Source organism: Poecilia reticulata, chromosome 7 (assembly GCF_904066995.2).
Source record: "Poecilia reticulata chromosome 7, P_reticulata-male-v2, whole genome shotgun sequence".
Lineage (NCBI taxonomy): Eukaryota > Metazoa > Chordata > Actinopteri > Cyprinodontiformes > Poeciliidae > Poecilia > Poecilia reticulata.
This window is the reverse complement of record NC_088836.1, coordinates 10,471,540-10,479,317: the sequence shown is the minus strand read 5'-3', so window position 1 is coordinate 10,479,317 and position 7,778 is coordinate 10,471,540.

The following is a 7,778-nucleotide window of genomic DNA, read 5'->3' as shown; positions in this document are numbered from 1 at the left end:
CCATCAATTTTATTTTTTTGTATTGTTTGCATTTTTACATAAAATGTTCACTTGATATTTGTTGACTCTTAATAATTAAATATTTACAGTATAGCCTATGCATTTGGCCTAATAATTGTAATATTATGATGTTATTCTTATAATATTTAATTCTCGTAATATAATGTATTCTTCGCCTGGCCCTACAATTCCTTCATAGAGGTGAGATATTTGTCAGTGCCATATATTTTATTTAATCAGATTGTTAGAATTGACATTTTAAGTGGAAAACTTATTTTGAATAGTTAGAGCTTGTCTTATAAAACATTTTACAATATGTGTTTTGACTTACCTCATCACCAACCTTCGATCTCTTCTTGAGTGAATTTTAAAAGTAACAAATCCAAGGGTGAAACTTCAAATTCTGAGAGTTTTTGAATCCTAAATCCTGAATTTAACTGTTTTATACAAATGCTATTATTACTCTGCATAGGTTGAATTGATGCCAGCAAATTGTTTTGCCAACTGAAAGTCACTGTGATTTTGTCTATTGAAAACCATGGATTGACAAAATAAACATGTCCAATGCATAAGCTGTTTTTGTTGCTAAATTATTGAATCAATGATGATGATAATTAATTGTTTTAATTGGTTAATTAGGCGATTCAGATTTTTACAAAGTGCTATTATACTCATTCAGCTTTCAAGTGTTTCAGGAACATTCTTATCATTCATTTCACTTCGTTGAAAATCTACTTATTTAGAAATATGGACTGTAAATGCTATCTTTAGTGTTGGGGACATCTGTGCTTGCTGCAGCATGGAATTAAGATGGTATTTGAGGTTTGAATGGCTTTGCTACCTTTTCGTGAAAGAAAAAGTGATTAATTTCATATTTAACACATTAAAATGTAATTAATTAATTAATTAAAATAAATGTGATGAAGTCCCGGACCTAGTGTAAATAATTTACTTTATCGTCCAGTCTTTTATTTTAAACATGATCACGAAACGCATGTTTGTTTAAATAAATGTAAATCAAAACGGTTAAATGTCTTGTCTTTTTCTGCAGTGTTTCTAATGACAACCAATCTGGGACATCTGACACAGGTGAGTATAACTTTAAAAGATAAATTTTGAAGGCCATTCGTAGGCCTGTCACAATAATAAATTTTGCTGAGCGATTAATTGTCACAAACATTATTGCAATAAACGATATTATTGTTTGAAGACCATTTTAAACTGATGTAATGGTGATAACATAATAATGCAAGCACATTCTGCCAAAAATAGATACGCTTTATTTTCAAAAGAACACTTAACACTGGAACTGTTAAACAAAATAAACAAAACAACCAAAACTAAAAATAAAATGGACTCTCAGTCTCCATTAACAAAAATGCACTTGAATAAAAACTAAACATAAAACCAAAGTGGAAATAAAAACTATTCAACTGAAAGAGTACAGATTATGAAGTCTGTATACTATATTGCCCATCAACAATCATTAGATTTAGATGGAGAAGATGGGCAAATCTGACTACATGATGCAATAATTCACTCCTCCCTTATGCTAAGAAAATGAGGAAGGGAAGGGTCAGTGGAGAGCACCGGAGTAGAACCTTTTCTCATCCAGTATCATCAATAAACAGAGAAAAAGGGAGGAAGAAATGATAAACCCAATAAATTAAAATGAGGTCAATTGATTTATTGTTTATCACAACAAGCTTACCCATTGGGTTTAGAGACTAATGAATATATGTATTTTTTTTAAGAGATAGACTTTCAATGTCAAATTATATTTTTTAATTGTAAAGTTAAGTTTTTACTTGTTTTTTTGTTGGTGTTTCCATTTGTACATTAAGAAAAACATTTTTATGGAAAAGTAAAACTAATTGCTTCTAAGAAGAACAAGTTGTTTTTTCTCTTCTTAAATTATAGGTCCTTCTCAAAAAATGTGTATATTGTGATAAAGTTAATTATTTTCCATAATGTAATGATAAAAATTAAAGTGTCATATATTTTAGATTCATTGCACACCAACTGAAATATTTCAGGTCTTTTATTGTTTTAATGATTATTTTGGCATACAGCTCATAAAAACCCAAAATCCCTGTCTCAAAAAATTAGCATATCATGAAAAGGTTCTCTGAACGAGTAATTAACCTAATCATCTGTATCAACAAAGTAACTCTAAACACCTGCAAACGATTCCTGAGGTTTTTAAAAACTCCCAGCCTGGTTCATTACTCAAAACCACAACCATGGGTAACACTGCTGACCTGACTGCTGTCCAGAAGGCCATCTTTGACGCCCTCAAGCAAGAGGGTAAGACAGAAAGAAATTTCTGAATGAATAGGCTGTTCCCAGAGTGCTATATCAAGGCACCTCAGTGGGAAGGAAAAAGTGCCAGAAAACGCTGCACAACCAGAAGAGGTGACCGAACCCTGAGGAGGAGTGTGGAGAAGGGCTGATTCCAGTCCTTGGGGGACTTGCGGAAGCAGTGGACTGAGTCTGGAGTAGAAACATCCAGAGCCACCGTGCACAGGCGTGTGCAGGAAATGGGCTTCATGTGCTGCATTCCCCAGGTCAAAGGTCAAGCCAATTTTGAACCAGAAACAGCGGCAGAAACGCCTGACCTGGGCTACAGAGAAGCAGCACTGGACTGTTGCTCAGTGGTCCAAAGTACTTTTTTTCGGATGAAAGGAAATTTTTGCATGTCATTCGGAAATCAAAGTGCCAGAGTCTGGAGGAATACTGCGGAGAAGGAAATGCCAAAAGGCCAGAAGTCCAGTGTCAAGTACCCACAGGTATTGACTCTGCCCTTGATAAAACACAGTGGACCAACACCAGCTGACAGCTGGGGATCCATGTCAGCTGCTGGTGTTGGTCCACTGTGTTTTATCAAGGGCAGGGTCAATGCAGCAGCTATCAGGAGATTTTGGAGCCCTTCATGCTTCCATCTGCTGAAAAGCTTTATGGAGATGAAGATTTCATTTTTCAGCACAACCTGGCACCTGCTCAGAGTGCCAAAACCACTGGTATTACTGACCATGGTATTACTGAGCTCAATTGGCCTGCCAACTCTCCTGACCTGAACCCCATAGAGAATCTGTGGGATATTGTGAAGAGAAAGTTGAGACGCAAGACGAAAAACTCTGTATGAGCTTAAGGCTATCGAAGCATCCTGGGCCTCCATAACACCTCAGCAGAACTGCAGGCTGATTGCCTCCATGCCACGCCACATTGAAGCAGTCATTTCTACAAAAGGATTCCTGACCAAGTATAACTACTGAGTGCATAACTGAACATAATTATTTGAAGGTTGACTTTTTTGGTATTGCAACACTTTTCTTTTATTGGTCGGATGAAATATGCAAAGTTTTTCAGACAGGGATTTTGGGTTTTCATGAGCTGTATGCCAAAATCATCAGTATTAAAACAACGAAAGACCTGAAATATTCCAGTTGGTGTGCAATGAATCTAAAATATATGACAGTTTAATGTTTATCATTACATTATGGAAAATAATTAACTTTATTACAATATGATAATTTTTTGAGAAGGACCTGTATAAAGCCTCAAATCTTGTGATACTTAAACCAGTATTTGTCAGATCTTATCATTACTGCCCCTGACAATAGTTGATGTTTCAAGACAAAAATGTCCATAGTGTAAACTAATAATTTGCTGGGGTGACACTCAGTGAATCTTATCACTTTTTAGCTGAGTTTAAATTGTTTCCTGGAAGAAATACAGATTGTTTCTATACATTAATTCTGAATACTTGATGTTGATGGCTGGATGCCAGGAGGAAATATGAGTTATTAGTGTGGATTATTGCTGAAAATATATTCTGAAGAGTGTTGTCAATCATGTGTATCAAATATGTTATGATTATTCCTGTTGTTCACATATATTTAATTTAAAAATTACAGGAGGAGATCCCAAGGAAAAAAGTGACCTGAAGACAGTAATTCTTAAGGAGGTGGGTCGACATAAAAATGACCCAAAACTCTCTGAGATGGTGACGTTTGAAAGTGGGAAAAAGAGCGTAGTCAAGCTCAAAGACTTATTTACCAATAAATCTCTGATTTCCAAACTTCCTGATATGTCCAAAAATGTGCGAACTGTACTGATGAAAGGAGCTCCTGGTGTTGGTAAAACATTCCAAACAAAAATATTCATGATCGACTGGGCAAAAGGAAACTCCAACAAACACATAAAGGCTTTAGTGACCTTTGATTTCACTGAGTTGAATACAAAGAAGAATGAAGTAAAAAGCATGGAATCTCTGCTGGATGATTTCTTCAACAAAAAAAATGCTGTGGTTTCCAATGATGACAAGAATAAAATATGTTTTATTCTTGATGGCCTGGAAAAATGCAAACTTCCTCTTGACTTTGTAAACAACAAAGAACTTAAAGACTTGAATAAAGCAGCATCAATGGATGTGCTGCTAACGAATCTAATCAAAGGAAATCTGCTTCCTGACGCTCGTATTTGGATCATTTCTCAACCAAAAGGAGTTGATAAGATTCCTTCTGAATACATCAACAAAACTGTTCAATGTCAAGGTAAGAATATTTGTCTAAATCAATTACATTTACTTTAGCTTGAACAGAAAATAATCATTTTTGTTGACTGTTTTCAAGAGTTATATGATTTTACATCATTTTATAACTTTACATAATTTTTGACCAATCCTGTTCAAAGCTCAGTGAGGTTCTTCTCTAGTTTGTGGAATCACTGGCGCCTTAGTTTTATATGGCAGTGGATGATTATTTTATTTTGAAGCAACAGCCTCAGCTTTCTGCTTCCTTTTACACTAAACATCCTCCAGCAGTTTGCTACTGACCACTAACAACCTTCTGATCTTAGGCAAAGATCAGAAAGATCAGAGTTGGTTTTCATCCAACCAACTCTGTACATTCAGTGTTTGGAGCAGGTTGCTACAATCAATAGTAGCTACACAGACACACCCGCTAGAAGGAAACAAACACACCCAGTACAAGACTTTAATTCTGCTGGCTGAGAGTTTGCCAGGCGACTGTGCTAAAAGGTGCTTTCAAAAGCAAGCAGAGAGTCTGAGCAGAGATTAAGTCCGAGTGTGAGGATAAGTTTTTTGTACAACCATTACAAGTTTTGAGAAGAATGACATGAAGTTCTGCTTTCAAAATATAAATGTAAGCAAAAGTATTCAAAGTTTTGAGGACAAAAGACATGAAATCCTGTTTTCAGACTGAAAATGTGTGCTCTTGGATTATGGCAGAAAAGTTCCACCAAGAGAGTAGAGAGATTTTGGTAACACTTTATTTGAAGGGGTGTGCATAAGACTGACATGACACGGACATAAACATGATATAACACCTGTCATGAACATAAAGAAGTCTTTATGAATGTTTATGACTGTTGACATGAAGTGTCATTCGGTAAATAATGACACTTTTAATGCAAAGTTGCTCTAAAAGTTGCATTAAAAGTCCATTAAAAGTGCCAACTTTGCACACTTTTGTAAATTATGATAATTTAATGCAAAGTTGGCACTTTTAATGGACTTTTAATGCAACTTTTAGAGCAACTTTGCATTAAAAGTGTCATTATTTACCGAATTACACTTCATGACGACTGTCAAAAACATTCATAAAGACTTCTTTATGTTCATGACAGATGTTATGTCATGTTTATGACAGTGTCATGTCAGTTTTATGCACACCCCTTCAAATATAGTGTTACCGAGTTTTGTAAGCAAAGATTTGCTCCGAGCGGAGTCTAAGAAGTTTTGCGTACAATCATAAGTTTTGAGAAGAAAGATATGAAGTCTTGCTTTCCAAATAAAAATGTAAGCAAATACATTTTGCTTACATTAAAAGTTTTGAGGATAAAAGAGTCTGTTTTCTGACTGAAAATGTGTGCTCTTGAATTATGGCAGAAAAATTCCCCCATACAAGAGCATCTTCCAAATGCACACTTTTGTGTTAAAGGGAGTGGACGCCGTCCACAGCAAGGTACAAAAGTGTTGAGGTGCATGACGGCGTCATGCATGGGGTCACCAGTCCCAGTTTACTGTGAACCACCAAGCTTAATCTATCTTTCCTATCACAGTTACCTTTGTATAAAAATATATTTATAATAAATAAACAGTGCTTAGCCTCGCAGGGCACAGGTACAATCTGGAGGCCCACCATGTTTATTATACGCCTAACAACACTTAACTGGCATCTTAACCACCTTGCTTATGACACAGATCACATCACTACTGCATCTGACAATTGTTTCAAGTCAAAAATGTCTATTTTGTAAACATATTAATTTACTGGGTGAGTTCAATGCATCTTATTGTTGTTTAGCTGAGTTTAGCTTGTTGCCAGGAAGAAATACAGATTGTTTCTATGCAATAATTCTGAAGATAGTGTTTTTAACAGTGTTTCAAATATGAAGTTATTGTTATTCCTGTTATTCACATATCACATTTTTTCAATGACAGGAGATGCCAAGGAAGAAAAATACCTGAAGAAAGTAATTCTTGAGGAGGTGGGTCGACATGAAAATGACCCAAAACTCTCAGAGATTGTGAAGTTTGATGAAAGTGGGGAAAAGAATCCAGTCAAGTTTGAAGATTTATTTTCCATCAAGGAATATTCCAACAATGTGCGAGCAGTGCTAATGAAAGGAGTTCCTGGAATTGGTAAAACATTCCAAAAAAAATTGTTCATGATCGACTGGGCAAAAGGAAAATCCAACAAACACATAAAGGCTTTAGTGACCTTTGATTTCAAAGAGTTGAATACAAAGAAGAATGAAGTAAAAAGCATGGAATCTCTGCTGGATGATTTCTTCAACAAAAAAAATGCTGTGGTTTCCAATGATGATAAGAATAAAATATGTTTTATTCTTGATGGCCTGGAAGAATGCAAACTTCCTCTTGACTTTGTAAACAACAAAGAACTTAAAGACTTGAATAAAGCAGCATCAATGGATGTGCTGCTAACGAATCTGATCAAAGGAAATCTGCTTCCTGATGCTCATATTTGGATCATTTCTCAACCAAAAGGAGTTGATAAGATTCCTTCTGAATATATTGAGAAAACTGTTCAATGTCAAGGTAAGAATATTTGTTTAAATCAATTACTCTTAATTTAGCTTCTATATTTTTGTTGACTTTATTCAAGAGTTACATGATTTCACATCCTTATATAACTTTGCTTTGTTTGATTAGAAACCTATGAGCAACGGAAGAAGCTAGAATCATGTCTGAAAAATAGATTTCTGAAAGAAATCAATGATGAAAAAGATGAAATCAGTCATCCAAACAACAGAACAACAGAACATATCATCAGAACAGAAAAAGGCTCTGAAGAAGTGGAAAGTAAGAAGAACAAGTTTACAAAAGTGACATCCACTTCTGAGATCTTCAAAGATGGGAAAGGAAAGAAAACTAGAACAGTGCTGACCATTGGAGAAGCTGGTATAGGAAAATCTTTTCACATGAAGAAATTTATAAAGGAATGGGCTATAAAGGAAAATGATACCTGGTCAGTTTTCAGCTGGATCAAAGCTAAAGTCTATAGCCAGGCAAAACCTGTAGAACTTTTGTTTCTAATTGACTTCTCAGAACTCAACTTGATAAAAAATAACATCAGTTTGTTTGAGCTTCTTAATCATTTCTTTGAGGAGACCAAAAATATCATCATCTCTGACTATTCTCAGTTAAATATTATGTTTCTGTTGGATGGACTGGATGCATATCAACATTTAGACTTTGAAAAGTATAAAGAGAGTTCTTTGACTGATGTCAG